Source organism: Cavia porcellus, unplaced genomic scaffold (genome assembly GCF_034190915.1).
Source record: "Cavia porcellus strain 051 isolate PalLab524CR breed Dunkin Hartley unplaced genomic scaffold, mCavPor4.1 scaffold_22, whole genome shotgun sequence".
Classification (NCBI taxonomy): Eukaryota; Metazoa; Chordata; class Mammalia; order Rodentia; family Caviidae; genus Cavia; species Cavia porcellus.
The window spans coordinates 56,900,430-56,916,640 of NW_026947505.1; the positions used below are offsets into that span (position 1 = coordinate 56,900,430).

The following is a 16,211-nucleotide window of genomic DNA, read 5'->3' on the forward strand; positions in this document are numbered from 1 at the left end:
TTATAACTCTTGACTACTATAATACTTTCTATTTTTATAATTTTTTATTTTAAAGAGTATAAAACCAATCAAAATCAAACAGAATAAAGTCAATCAAAACAAAACAGTGTAAGTGATACAGGATTTCAAAACAAGATAATAGGAAATCATCAATGGTTACCATAATGCCTCTTGTTGTCTTCAAAATAGCTGCCCATACCACCAGATAGTAAAATCAAATGAAACAGAAAAGAGCCAATAAAAACAAAAAGTTAATGCAATACACAACTTCAAAACATGGTAAATTGGCTAGTAGGATTCTTAAAAAGAAATAATGAATGTTACATTCTTGGAGGTATCTCAGGGTCTTGCACAGAACATGGCTTTCAGGAGGTCAACAAATTGCTGAAGAAGGGGAAAAAAGTGAATGAGTAAGCAATGAATTAACTAATCATATACCCTTTGAAGAAGTATACATGCCTATATCTATGTATTATATAGGTGGGTGCATATTTTAACAGAAAATGGCCCCCTAGCTAGTATACTTTGGTTTCTTAGATGACCAGATAATAGTTTCTATTGCAGTTCTGGTTGTTTATGTCTCCTAGAAACTGCTGGTCACTGTAATGCATAACTGGTCACTATTATGCATATTGTAAGAATCAGTCCCCAATCAACAAGCCATTCTGCCCTGTACTTACCACTTGCCTATCTCATATAAGCCCTAGATCACCAGAGATCAAGGTCTGGTGTTTGGGGAATGATCCCAGTCAGTGCCTGTTGACATAAATAAATCTGCCTCCAATTCCTGGGTGTTCTGCTGTTCCTTCTTGCAGTTGCAATATTTACCTTTCTATGTGTCTATATCTAGATACTATAAGGAGGCAGACTGAGCAAGGACGGAGGGAAATGGTGGGTAACCAGGGAAGTGAAATTTTCCACTCTGGAAACAAAGAACCTTCTTCTTTACATATGCAACTAGATGTCATGGCGTACTATAAAGCCAAGAACTGCGGACAAATTAAGGGGTCCAAATGAACAAAGAACTTTCACTCTTCATTCATACACGTGCAGTGGGGGAGGTCATGGCCTAAGGGCATGAAGTGTGGGAAAATGAAAGAAGACAAAGTGGCTTTCTTGTTTTTATCTGGCTCATTTTTGGAGCCATCTTTCCTATTCTGCATCAACCTTATTTTCTCTAAGACTTTGCTTACATAAGATCTCTCCTTATTCAACATGGGCAGGTTGAGTGAACGCTTCTCAGACTGCTAAAACCAGAAAACTTCAGACCCCTCTCTCTCCCCCTCTCCCTCTGCCCCTCCCCCCTCTCAGCCCCTCCCCCTTCCCCGCTCCCCCTCCTCCCTCTCCCTCTTGCTCTCCCTATCTCTATGTCTATATTACCTGGTCTATCCATGTCTATCTAATAAGCTATATTTTTCTAATCACCTATATCTATATCTATATACATACAAATACACAGACCACTTTTAATAGCATTTGTTTCATAACTTTTGTAAGATTTTAAATGATATTTTCTCTATTAACATACATAAGAGTGATGATAGCCTTAATTGTCAGACTTTCTCTATCCTACCATTTGTGAGCAGCATTTCTTTACATTCAATTAATTATAAAGTTTACATAACTGTTGCTCCCTTATCATGCAAGCTTGGAATTTTCTTTATATTTGCAGTTTTGACTCTCTACAGATACTGTAATTCTGTTGGTCTTTGTTCTTGGATGCAATTATTTGGAATATGTCCTTTTGCTTTTTAGTTTTGGATAAGTATGAATGTACTCATTTGTCCTTATTTTTTCTTTTTTTCTTTCTTTTTGCTTCCCCTCTCTCTCTCTTTTTGGTTATAGCAATGTTTCAGAAGCTTCTGTTCTTTAAAAAAGAAAAAAAAAAAAAAAACATTTGATCCTAAGGGAATTGGAATGTTACATTTCAAAAGTTGAACTCCTCATCCTGAGCAACGAAAGGCTTTGAAATGGAGCTATCCCATGTCCTTGCATTTAGACCAGAGCTTAGAGTCTGGGCTGACTTGAAAGCTGAGACATCAAAAGTGTACATGTTAGCTGAGCTTTCTCAAATTGATCTTCAAGACACCTAAAATGCAAACTTTTCCATCTACCTCTTTTCAATTCCAATATTTTGTTCAGTTTCTGAAACTTATGAACAAAGCTTCAGTGGGAAATTGTTTGTTAATTAAACCATGCATATTGTAAGAAAGAACAGATTAACGGTAACAGAGAGTGCTAATTTCAACACTGTAAATGTCCTATTGTTTGTTAATTTAAGTATTTTATATTCAATGTTTACTTTTAAAATTAATGCATAATTAATACTTTCACATTTTGACCCAGCATACTTGACAATGTGATGCCCTATAATAGTGTTTAGATCATTATTTATATAGTTGTCTTTTTATAATTTTGAGTACAAAAGGTTCTAAATTTTGCTCAAGAAACCTAAATATAATGCTTTTACATTTTAACTGTCTTTTGTTCTCATTTTAAACATTTTCTAGTATCAGTATGTACTCTCATGCCCTTTGAAAGGTATCAGGTATAGGCTGGGGATGTGGCTCAGTGGCAGAGTTCTTGCCTTGCAGACACAAGGCCCTGGATTGGATCCCAAGCCCCCATCATATGGTTACTACACATTCATAATGAAAGCATGTCTGAGAGACAGAGTTAACATATTTCTTTAACAAAACATGGTCATGTTAATAATAGTTTTTTGTCTTTTCTAATGTTTTTAATTAATGTCAAACATTTTATTTCTGGACCTTCTATATTTTTTTCTGAACACCAGAAATGATTCCTCTTTCTTAACACACTAAAATTTGTATTTAGAAATGACATAGAAATCCTTAATTTCATAGGATGCATCTTTAACCAGTAATTTACTCTAGTTTTTCAACTAAACATATTGTTTATTTTAGTCTAACCGTATTTTAAACAAGAGTTAAGCAACTACTCTTTCTCATAAAGTTATGAACATTCTCAAGTGACTCTTACAACTCACTAAAAAATAAGTACCCATAAAATTACAGAATCATACATTTTACTTTTAAAAAATGAAATAAACCATTAGAATAACACAGATAAATTACTTCTGAAGATGTAGAGATAAGGAATAACATACATACTTCTCTATGGTTCAGTAATAGAGTATTCAGTGGGTAAGCATTAAGTGGCAGACATCAGACATTCAGGACATTCAGGGCTGCTGAACTGAAGCATCTATAGGTTTGGGAGTAAACTGTGGTGTGGGGTGGGTGTGTGTTGGAGTCAGGTGTCTATGTGGAAGATCATACTTGACTATAGATTTTTTGTTCAAATTCTAAATTATCTGTGAACTGTATAGATTTGCTAGATTTTATCAAAGAACTGATCATGCAGGCAGGAGAAATAAACAGTTACCAGATATCACAAAATGCTAAAAGATACTGTGGCTGTAGCGTAATTGGAGCAAGGAATGTTTACTAGAGGCATTTGGTTGTTTTCAAGAAGACTGAGCTTTAGGAATGAAGACCAGGCCCTAAAATAGGGGTAACCCTCTTAAAGGAATAGTTGAAGTAAACTAGAACTACTTATATCAAAGAATAAAGCCACGTGTTCTAGAGACATGGCCTGATTCCCTCTATTTATTTTCCATCTCAGTCCATGACTATCCAGCTCATCATCCGAAGCAAGCAGTTATAAGTGGGAACATACAAGGATATGTATGAGAGGTTTTTTGAGAGCCAGGCATGGAAGAAGCCTATTTTATGTCTGTTCACATTCTGATATGTGAAACCCTAGGTTGTGACTATGCTAAGAGCCATGGGAAACTGTGAAAGCATTCTGCCTAGTAAGAAATAGAATTGAATTTGATGTGTGATTAACCAGTTTCTGAAACACATTGAAAAAAACTGAGGGCTCATGGCAAGCTGGAGCAGGAAAAAATTGGACGATTTCCACCACTGTAGAAACAAGGGTCCTCTATGAAGCCCTCATTTTGTTTTATTTTCTACATTATTAGTACATGTTTGCTGTACGTAATGATTACATTCATCATGGGGAGTTGATGCATGTGGCGTAGCCATTCTGTTTAAGAGTAGATGCTCAACCCAACCCTGTCCTCAGAAGGAATATTTCTAAAATTATTTATGTCAAGTGATTTTACTGTGGAGACTATTGTACTGGACCCAGAAAATTCATTATCCTTGAACCCAGGCTCCAGTTCTTTTTCTTTAACTTTGCTTTATATCCACTTAGATGAAATGAAAAGAGAATCTTGCAGAGACTGTCTCTGCTGTAAGAAAGAAGTCAAGTATCTGAAACTTTACCTTTTATCTGATTCAGAAATGCACGCTTAAATTCTTCAGGAATACAATCACTAAGTAACACACTGGAATGTTAGATAATGAATGGTCAGACATGTGTGGTCCCTGATAATAAAGATGCAAAATATATGATGTATGGCAGATAAATGTAAAGAAAATATTACTGGAAGGATCCACACACAATGATTTATCAGATGACTTCACACTTTCTCTCCTTTTTCACCTACTGGCACAAGAGCAAGACGGGGCATGGAAAAGAAGAGAAAGTGTTTTTAAAAATCAAGAAAATGGAAATCCAAGTATTAGAGGATAAACTCAAGATTGTCCCTGTTTTGTCTTCCTTAATGGAACTGATCTCATTTATGTGGAACATTAGTGTTAATTTAGAGTAAGTGTTCTCCTCAGCCTGATTCATAAGCTGTTGAAGATTCTAAGAGCAGAAACAGAATGATGCCTAGGAGCTTATCGTGAGATTTGGAGAGATTATCCCCTAAGTTCACTGGCAGGCCTGCAGAGGTGACCTGCCTCTTATCTGCAGAGATCATCAGCACCAGTATGGCCCTTTGTGATGGTAAATTCCTATAAGCAGCTTTAGATAGAAGATATATGGCATGGTTCTGGAGCAGGGAATTTCATCACTACAATTTCACTGCTGGGTCTTTGTTTAGAAACATCGCTCATATCTTTGTGTTTGACAGGAAAATAGCAGCTGTTTTCTGATCGTTTGGCCATCTGTTCTTTATGGCTTATATTATTAACATTTACAAAGGCTAATTGGCATTTTGAGGTGACTAAGGTAATTGATCAAGGAATACTCAACTATGTTTATCATGAAGCATGTTTTTAAAATGGCACAGACAGCAGCAGTAACATAACAGCTCAACACTGGCACTATCTGGTCAAATTCTAATAAGGGAGTAAAATTTTAAAATATTTTTTTCTTATTCTATTGTTGTCTTTTGAAGTTAATAAAATTTGTTCACTATCAGTGCAAATGAATCTTCCCTGATCATGCCAGACAATAGCAACCTCTTTATAACTCAAAGACCTTCTACATTCCAAAGTCCTTCAAGAAATTAGCAATTCATTATTATTTTCATTTGTCTTTGCAGTCATTATTGTACCTTTTGGTTTGGTATTTTGACAATACATTTATGGAAGGCCAAGATTGTATTTTCTAATTTTATCCAGTTACATAACATTTTAAATATTGAGTACTGGCCCGCCTTAAATGATTATACCCTCAATATTTGAGAACATATAACTGTAGTGTGAGTCAATTCTCAATAATAAAATAATGGCAGAGATTCTTCTCTTGAATTTGAGGGCTGTAAATTGTTAAAATTGCTGGTTTATTCAACTATCGCTTACTGAAATTCTACCAGGTACAGTTATCTTGCCTGAATTACTGTCATATCCCTCAATATCTCTTTCTGAGTTTAGCCTTTTTCACACCAATATATTTTGCACAGCAAACTAGAGTAAACGAGCATTGCATTGTGCAGGTTCATTACTGTTACTGTCATAATTAAAGTCTTTTAATGTATTGTTATGTTGTTATATCCTCTTTTATCTCAATCTCCCCCCTCATTTAAAATTGATTTTTTATTATTAGTTTTTTAGTTAAGGGAAAAATTTTAAAAAATTAGCAGGATATATTATAGTAACTCTTTTGATTTCCTATTAACTCGATTTGAAGCCCTCTCACCATCTTGTTTTGGCTGATTTTACTCTATTCTGTTCTGTTTGATAGTATCAATTTTGAGGGTATAGGCAACTACTTCGGAGGCAGTAAGATTCACTCTGATGCCCATTCTGCTTTGACTAGTATCTTCTTTTGAAGTTCAATAGTGTCTCCAATGTTTAGGTTTTATTGGTTTTGTTCTGTACTGTTTTGTTCAATTTTATTATACCTGATGATATAGGCAATTCTTTTTAAGGTAGCAAGAGGCATTGTGGTAACCATTGTTGATTACCTTGTATTCTATTTTTACATCATGTACTATGTCCATCCTTCGTTTTGACTGACTGCTTTGTTTTGTCACATTTGGTTTTATTCTCTTCCAAAAAAAGTAGTAAGAACTGTGGGAGTAATAAAACCCAAAATGTGTAAATGTTATTGTAAAAAATAGAGGAAAAGAAAGTGATTTAAAGGACAAAATTGCAAGTGTGTTTAGGTGTGTAAGATAGATGACCATATTACTAAGTTTTTGTTGGATCATTGAACATAACTGTTAGCAGTTTCGCTGTTTGAATGTTCACTTTTTATGCTTAATTTTGTAACTTGATCAACTATTTCTAAGATGACAATATGTAATCTATTAACTAGTATTTCTTACTGTTTATTTTTTTTTTTTTGAAATTCTGTATTACTTGTAGCCTTTTACTGTTTTGTTTTGTTTTTCTTTAAATTAAAAAAAAATAAAGACATATTTTCTACTTGGCTGTAAAAAAATAATTTTCTATTTATTTCACGATGGATGGCAAAATGATGTTTGTTGTGATGACTCCTATAGGCCTCCCTGTTTTCTCCATATTTTCTGTATTCACCCAGGGATGTGTAGACCTTTATTTTCGCAATGGTTTCTCATGTTTCTTTGTTTTTGCCCAGACTTTTGTGTGTAGAATGCACTTCTCCCTTTTTTATCTGAAAAAAAAAAATTTATAAGAACATAAAAGTTGGCAGTGTATCTTCTCTCCGTCTTATCCTGGAGGAGAGGCCCCTCTCTTACATTCTTACGTTAATGTATCAGCACCCATCTCTGCACCATGCTGATTGTTTGTTTTCCTGTGTTTTAAGTCTTGGATGGAAAATTTTACAGTTTATGCTTCTGTATTTCTATAGTAATCACATGTTCTGGCATTTAGTAGCTATATAGTAAATATTTGATGAAATATATAAATAAAACATCACTACAATAACACTGTTAATTGCTAATCCTTTTGAGCACTTAAAAGGTAAGTTCAAAGTGCTCTTGAGATGCCTGAAATTTGAGCTTTATAGTAACCCTGGTAGGTAAGCAGTGCTATTTTTCCTCTACTCTTTGTCTCAGTCTGTGCTTAGACAAAAGAAGCCCAGAAAAATATTCTCTGGGTTTGGGTATATAGTTCGGTGTTAGAGTTTTTGCTTAGCCATTTATAAGCCCTTGTTTTAGATCAACATGACACCAAAGGAAAACCTTCAAAGTTGTTGAATATACTCATTTTCCTGGGATTACATTCAGGTTTAAAGAAATTAAATACATTTTTCAAAATCTGATGCCATATATTATTTCATAATTTTGAATCTAAATTTGTTTGATTCTACGTCCCATGTTACTGCTTTTACATACTACCTCTCACATATGATGTAAAATGTTACATTCTGACAAAATAGGTTACTAATATAAGAGCAACATGACAATTATTCTAAAGCATTATAATCTACATGATAAAACACAATGATGAAATTCATATTTAAGTGTTTGAAGGATAAGCAAGTAAACAGTTGCTGTCAGAGCAGAGAAATGCAGTCTAATGCCACTCTAAGACACAGAGGAGAATGCGATGGAACAGGAGGTGTTAAGTTGAACTTTGAATAAGATGAGAGCCTTTCTCAGTGACGGGATGACATCCCATACAGAATGTCACACGTGCATAGGTATTCTGTGACTAGAGTGGAAATGACGGGATGAGAAGATAATAACATCACTTCGATTCACAGAAGGGGAAAATGCCCTGAATTTCATGCTAAAGATTTTGTGTTTCATTTTAGAAATATAAGGAGATTTTAAAAAGGGTAGTAAAATGTTTCTGACCTCTGATTTAGGACCTCATTTCTAAATCCATATTTTAAAAAAGGACAACAATTTAACTCAGTAAATAGCAGTGTACCATTAATTATGATCTGCTAACTTGACCAAATCAAGAGAAACTTAATAGATGAATAAACTTCACTTCTAGGTGTTTCTGGGAATTTCCAGAGATAATTGTCATGCAGATCACAAACAGTAGTGGAGAAGACCTCCATGACTGTGAGTAGCACCACCCCACAGGCTCTAGCCTGCATTGAATAAAAACGGAAGAAAAATGGGGAAGTTAGTTTGCAATCTGATAGCACTGCTTTATTTGAGACTCTGCACCTCCTGTTACTACCATCACCTGTGGATGTTAAACTCAGATTCCTCAGCCTTCAATGCAGACTCACCACTAGCAGTTCTCCAGGAAGCAGCTGCGCCCTCAGTTGTGAACTATTGGTGGATCCTACATCTCGCTTTTGCCTCCAGCAGGTGGACTGAACAGCTGCCAGGTCCTCTGGCTCTTCAGCATGCGGTCATTTTGGACTATCCTGTCTCTGATCTCATAAGACCATCTAATAAATCTCCTCACATAGTTTCATACTTTTTTATGCATTCTGTTCCTCTTGAGAACAGTATCCGATATAGATGGAAATCTAGAAATGACTAGAAAGTATATTGCAGATTAAGAATCTATAGGATTTCAGAATTTGGTGAGTATGGTGTTAAGAAGGAAGACCACAGGAATTTCTTTTGGCTTGTGGTGTTGTAAATCCTTGAACTATTTCTTTAGGATTGACTTAGGGCATTATTTGTCATCAGAAAGTCATATTATAACCACAGTAGCCCTGATTATTATTTATTGAATTATAATTGTATCACATATTCCAGAGGTTGTACGACAGCCTATCACAGGCAGTCACAGATTTTGGAATTAGAAAATTATTAGAAAAGGAATTAGAAAATTATTCTTTACTTTTTTGAAAGGACAGGCTCAACTTACCATTTTCTTCTTAAGGAAATTACATTTTCTTTTCGCTTGTTTTTCTCACATCAGTTGCTTGATGACAAATCAAAGCCTGGCATTCAATAATCTGTAAACAACAAAAATCTAATGGATAGAAGGGAGGAAATGAAGATATTCAAATGAAGCTAATGTCAGGTGTTTCTGGTCAGTCAATGGAGAAACGAAATCAAAGCAAGATATAAAATGTGACAACATCATGCTTACAGAAAGTAACACTGTATAATTTTCTTAATTTTCAAATTGCATACATCATCTCTCTAGGTATTCTACAAAGTGATGTAGGTTTAGTTTAAAAACAGTTTTTCCTTAACACCAAATAGAATATGGCTTTAAGTTCCGTGATTTATCTATTTTAACTCTAATCTAAATTTGCAGTTATCAGTTGAAATTATTTAATCATTTGAATAAGATCTGTGATAGAATACAAGTAATTTTTTCCTGAAGTATTTTTTCTGACTGCATAAGGCCAGCATTCCAAGTATTTTACTGTGAATAAAATCTTTTTATTATGTGTCACTTTTTTACATTATAATTATAATTTTAGCTTTTGTTATACTATGATGTATTATTTCATTATATACTCATGTGTGCATATAGATCACTCTATTTCACCCTCAGTGTTCTCCCCCCACCATATACACACGTATACACACACACACACACACACACACACACACACACACAAACACACACACTGAATATATTTTCTTAGAGGACTCTTTAGTACATTTTTTCTTGGTTATTATTTGCTAATTTAACTCTCACAGTTCTGTGTATATTAAAAGTTCATAAATAAACATACCAGTGTATATTAATCACTAAATAATGTTTGGAATATACTTCACTGCGTAATTTACAAAGTATGCAAATCCAACTGACAGGGTCTATAAAATTTGTCCAGATATCTACTTCTCACTTACGAAGCAAGCCCCACTGAGGAAGGAACTGGAAAGGATTCCAGTACTGCAAAGAAATGGAAACATTTAATCAAGATGCTTGACTTTTCATTCTTGAAATCATCCACTTTCTCTCCATGTACTGTAGATACCAAATCCACTATAGCAAAATGTCTACTAAATAACTACAGTGGGTGCTGAAAAGCAGCACTGAGACCTCCTTTCAGATCCAGGCACTGATTTCCTCAGCTCCTGGAAGAGAGATCACTGATGATTTATAGCTGAGTCTCTCTTCAGGCACAGCTTGTGGCCCAGCAGAATTGCCTCACACAGGTGGGCAGTCTACAGTCGAGATTAGGAGCTTGTGGGAGCTATGCTTTGTGATTCCACGGCCTCAGGGAGGGAGTCTTTAAAAGTTCACTACAGCTTCCAAGTAAACGATGGGATTTTCTGAGATCTCTTTGGAAACTGCATCTACATCTCCTTTCCTTTTGCCGAATCCTGTCCCCCCCCCACTCCTTCACAGGCTGTACTTGGGACCATTCCCAACTCCCATCTCAGTCATGGCCTGCACACTATTTTTTGTTGGTTTGATTTAAAGAAAAAAATATATTTTTCCATGATGTGTCCTGTTCTTGCAAGTGTGATTAAAAACAAACAAACAAACAAAAAAACAAAACAGATTAAGAAGGCTACCTTTTAAAGAGAGAGTGAGAAATGTAAAGGTTTCATTATTTTGAAGATTGGTATTTTGACTGTGTCTGAGATAAATTCTATCTAACTGTAATTAAAGCAAACTCTGTGAAGTATTAGTAGTAGTACCCTCTTCCAGAATCTTACACTATAATTGAGTTAGTTCAGCCATAGTTTCTCTCAAAAGTTCTTCAGAGATCCACTGGGGTAAAGAATGGTGGAAAGTCTATGACTGTTAATTTTATCTGAGTGCTGCCCATGCTCAGACTCCTAAATTTTTCAATGTGTACATCTTTAAGTATTGTATTTTCTAAAAGAGTTTTGTGGAGGGACTAGCTAAATTTTGAAATTCTTAATTATCCCTCTATTATAATTTCATTATGGCTATTTTTTGATGTCCCAAAATTGTAAAATTTTGTTAACATTTCACATTAACAAATTTGGTTTTTGTTTTACATCAAAGTGTAATTATACTGATTACTTTATGTTTCAAACTGCTGACTAATAAATTACCTGTATGTCAGTATAGCTATAATGTACACAAAATATTTATGTCAATGTGTGACTTTTCTCATTGCTGAGACAAATATTTGACATTCAAAGTTAAAGGAGCAAGGCTCATTATAGCTCACAATTTGTAGAGGTTTCAATACATAGTTTGTTGGCTCCGAGTCAGGATAGCAAGGAAGAGGAGGCATCAGAGAGGAGAAACTTCAGGGGGCAGAAGACAGTAAATCAATGAAGTAGAAAAGAAGCAGCGAGCAACAAACAGCAACCACAGCAGCCCTCTTCTGTCCTTTACATTCTCTCTGGGTGACCAGCCCTCAGGGGTAGCATTCACATCTAGGGAGAGACACTCTTACTAACAGCAAATGCACCTTGAATCAATCTCAGCATCACATTCTTATTCGTAGCCACAGCCACTCTGGAGCCAGCCACCTCTGAAAAGCAAAGCTCCACAGATGACCACATGAGGCTTTGAAAGAGGAATTGCACACAAGCCACGATACTTATGAATATGAAGAGGGCTACTGTCCAGGATTGGGCAGCCTTGTTGACTAGAGCCTCTTCTAAAGGTGATGTACCATGTAGGGAGCTTTTGTTAAACTGAAAACTCATTTTTTGGGGGGACAAGAAGCAGACAGAGAAAGAGGAGTGCTGGGGTCCCAAACTCCCTTTTGTGGTCATGTCTCCAGGACCTCCGGGTCTCCAATAGGCCCCACATTCTAAAAGCACAAGCATCTTGTGCTGCCCTGCACACACACCTTTAATACATGGGCCCATTTCACAAATGCAGATGCATTCATTACATCAGTAGGAGGAGTCTCAAAGAAAACGACCATCATACTCAAAAGTCCAAAGCGACTCAGATCTGAGACCCTACACAATAAAAATACATATGAAAAATAAGTTACATACTTCCAAGATGTAATGTTGGAATAGGTGCAATGTAAGCATCCCCATTTCTAAGGGGGAAATAGGAAAATAAAAAGAACTGACTCAAAGCAAGACTGAAACCCAAAAGGACAGTGCAAATTCTAAAGCTCCATATTCACAATCCAGGTCACACTAATGGGACGGAACCCTCCAGCCACATGCTAGGGCTCTTTACTGGCTCTGTGCACTGCTAACAGCTTTCCTTGACAGGTGCTGCATATTAATGGCACCTTTATCTTTGTGCATTTGCCATTGCAGCTTCATTTCAATAGCTTCTTAGTTATTGCCCCCACAGTGGCTCTCCTCGGGGGCTGTGATGCCACAGGACACTGCCAAGTCTTCTGGACTTCATTTTGAAATTTCATTTGAGATTGCCATGACCCCATAAGTCTTTCACTGTGCTCACTTGCAAAATCAGCATACATAGTTAATGCAAGAGGTACTTTCCTGACTGCACACAGGGAAATGAATCGTGATGCACCTCTGGTCATGTAGGCCATCTTTCTTGAAATGATTTTTCCCTAAAAATCCTTGCAATAATTTGCATTTCTAACACTCTGAACCAGAAGAGAAACAGTGTTAGACATTTCTGAGCTGAACTTTTTATGATTTTTAAAAACTTTTTGTTAGTACATGTTTGGTGTACATCCTGTTTACTTCCTTGAGTGGAGTCCGTATATGGACATAACAGATATTAACTCCTTTATTCATACCCTTTATTTCCCCTCCTTTTGCTTCTCCCCATCTCTTGACTGCTTTCTGTTCGAGAAATATATCTCTCTACTTCCTATTACTTACCTATTATTTTTATGATTTGTATTTCTCATGAAAGAGAAATCATATGATATTTAATCTTCTGTGTCTGATGTATTTCACTTAATATTACAGTCTCAAGGTGAATTCATTTTCCTACAAGTTTATCTTTTTTAATGGAAGAATATTACTACTCCATTGTTTAGAAACCACATTTTCTTTATCCATTTGTTTTGTGAATGACATATAGATCACTTCCAAACTTTAGTTGTTAGTTGTTATGAATCGTGCTCCTATATACATGAGTGTGCAAGTATCCCTGTAATATGACATCTTTAACACTTTCAGGAAGACACATACAAGAAAATAGCTGGACCAAGTGAAATTTTTAGTTTCAGATTTTTGAGGAATCTCCATAATGATTTCCATAGTGCACCATTTTACAATGCCATCAATGATACAGACAATTTCCATTTCAATGTCAAGCTTTCAACATTTAAGCATATTTTCCTTGGGGTTTTTTAGTGTGAATCCCTGTTGGATTTTGGCAAAGGTTGTTTTCCACATCTATTGAGATGATCATGTGATTCTTTTCTTCTCTTTTTTATTTTAAAGAGGATAAAACCAAGGAAAATAAAACAGAATAAAATCAATCAAAATGAACCAGTATAAGTGATATAGGACTTCATAACCCTATGAAATCAACATTGGTTACCATAATGTCTTTTGCCGTGTTTAATATACTTACAGATACCTTCAAATATAGCAAAAATTGAGCAGAACAGAATAGAAACAATAAAAACAAAACAGTGAATTCAATAAAGGACTTTAAAACAAGCCAATAGTAAATCCAAAATGGCTACCCTAATATGTCTTATCTTTTAAATAGCTGTTCATGCCATCAGACTTAACATAATCAAAGAAAACAAAAGAGAATAAAACTCAACCCAACAAAACATTGAGAATCATATTGTTTCCAGGCAGGAATCACCTTCTGGTGAGGCCTGGTTCTCTCCCTCCGCAGTCCATGAATGGCACTGACTTACCAAGAGAGGCTTGGGTCTGCCTGGCCCTGCTCAGGCAGTGACCCCTGCATGGCACTGGTTTCCAGGTGGGGATCCGATCATGTGATTCTTGTCCTTGCTTCTGTTTATGAAATGTACAACCTTTATTTATTTGAATATGTTGAACTTTGGCTTGGATGAAACATATTTGGTCATGATGTATGATCTTTTTGATGATTTGTTGTTAATATTCCGTTTGCTAATATCTTGTTAAAAGATGTTTTTCATCTATATTAATTATAATATTTTGATCTATAGTTCACATTCCTGAGTGGATCTTTGTCTGAAATCAGAATAGTCATTCTAGGAATGGTTTTGGGACGAGGCTTTCTCTTTCAATTTTACATTACAGTAAGCGAGGAGCACTGGTATTAGATTTCCCTGAAGTTCTTGGAGAAGTGAGCTATGAATCTATCCAGACCTGGGTTTTTCTCGGTAGATAGTTGGTAGATATACCACCTCAATTTTATTGCCTGTTATTGGATTATTCAGGCTTGTAAAATTTTGATTAACTTGTTAATTCATACATATTTAAGATATCTATACACTATCTCTGAATTCTCCAATTTATTGGCAGAGGGATTCGTGAAGTAGGTATTAATAATCCTTTAGATTCTGGCAGTTTCTATTGTGATTTTACCCTTTTAATTCTAATTGCATCATATTGGGTCTTTTCTCTCCTTTTTGGAGGGGGTTAAATTGACTAAAGATTAATCTATTTTGTTTTTGTTTATTTATTTATTTATTTATTTTTGAGTGCTGGGACTCAAACTCAGGACCTTGGGCTTGCCAGGCAGGCACTGTGCTGCTAAATATGTCCTCAGTCCCTGTTTAGTTTATTCTTTTAAATAACCAACTTTTCAGTTCAGTAATTCTTTTTATTGTGTTGTTGGTCTTGATTTCATTGACTTTTCCTCTGAGATTTATAATTTCTATCCTTTTGCTAGTTTTTTTGGGTTTGTATTTTTCTTGTTTTTCTGGGATGCTCAAGCTCACCATTATGTTATTTTGGGGGGGCTTGCTCTATTTCTGTGAAGTGGACGTTCACACTCATAAACTTTCTTCTTAAGACTGACTTCACAAGTTCTGTTACATTGTTCTGGCATTACATTTAGTTCTAGAAATGGTCTCATTTTTTCCCATGGTTTCTTTTGTGATGCATTGTTTAAGAGTATATTGTTTAGTTTCCATGCATTTGCATAATTTCTACTTTTTATCATTGATTTCTAGTGTCACTGCACTTTACACTGATAATACTCATAGTATAATTTCAATTCTTTTATATTTGCTTGAGCTTGTCTTATTGGCTAGTGTTGTAGTCAGGGGTTGTGCAGAGAACAATTAAAAACAGAACATGAAGATTATAATACTACTTTTATGATGATTACCCAGAGTTAATAGAAGAAAATGAAATCTTATCCACAACACTAAAGAAAGAATATTTAGCCAAGGGCCTCAATCCCACAGCAATATCTCACGAGTCCAGAAGAAGACCCAGAACTCACGACAATGCCTCCCACGAGTCCAACTGGAGGTCTAGAGCCTGCAAAAAGGACTCACACCAGTCTCTTTTATGGATCCGTACTGGGAAGGCCCAATGATCAGTGGTGGAAGTCAGAAAGTCTATGCCAGCGGGGTGCAGGAGGTGTGTTGGTGGTTTGACAGTTCTATACTGGAGCCCAGAAGTCATCCTCACAACAAAGACCAGGGATGTCCTGAAAGGCACCACAGCCATCCTCAGCAACAGGGAGGCCCCGAGCTCCTCCTCCAACAGGCACAGTGGAGTACATGCCATGCAGCCAGTGTGATGGGTTTATCCTGGAGGCCAAGCAGCACATGTCTTCCTCTCCGGATCCAGGAAACAATGCTTAATGTGAGGACTAGAGCTTCTCCATGAGAATCTAATGGCTCAAACAGCAACATGTAGGAGAACCCACAATGCCACAAAGCCTCAACGCATCTCAATGCACCTCAATGCACCTTAGTGCCTAGCTTTTCCTTCTCCACATCTCTATTTATGCTGGCAACTTTCCTTGGGTGAAACATCTATGCTCAGCAACATGGTGATTTAATTCTGCTGGTGGTAAGTTGACCACCAGTTTTTCAATCCATAACAGCTAGTTTGTGGCCTATTTTAGAGGAAGTCCCATGTGCTGCTGTAAAATATTTTGATTTTTGGTAGAATATAGATATCACTGGCTTGCTAGATAATCTCTTCCAATCAAACAATTGACATCTTAATACTATAATAA

The 16,211-nt window shown here is 35.9% G+C and overlaps 1 long non-coding RNA gene across 1 annotated transcript; it reads right to left on the reverse strand.

Annotated features, from left to right (window-relative positions):
- Positions 1-6,765: 6,765 nt before the first annotated feature.
- Positions 6,766-10,251, reverse strand: LOC134472202 (uncharacterized). Its single transcript, XR_010042074.1, has 3 exons — positions 10,037-10,251; positions 9,093-9,183; positions 6,766-6,960 (listed from the first exon to the last, which is right to left on the reverse strand). It is a non-coding gene; the product is annotated as an uncharacterized LOC134472202 (long non-coding RNA).
- Positions 10,252-16,211: the final 5,960 nt, after the last annotated feature.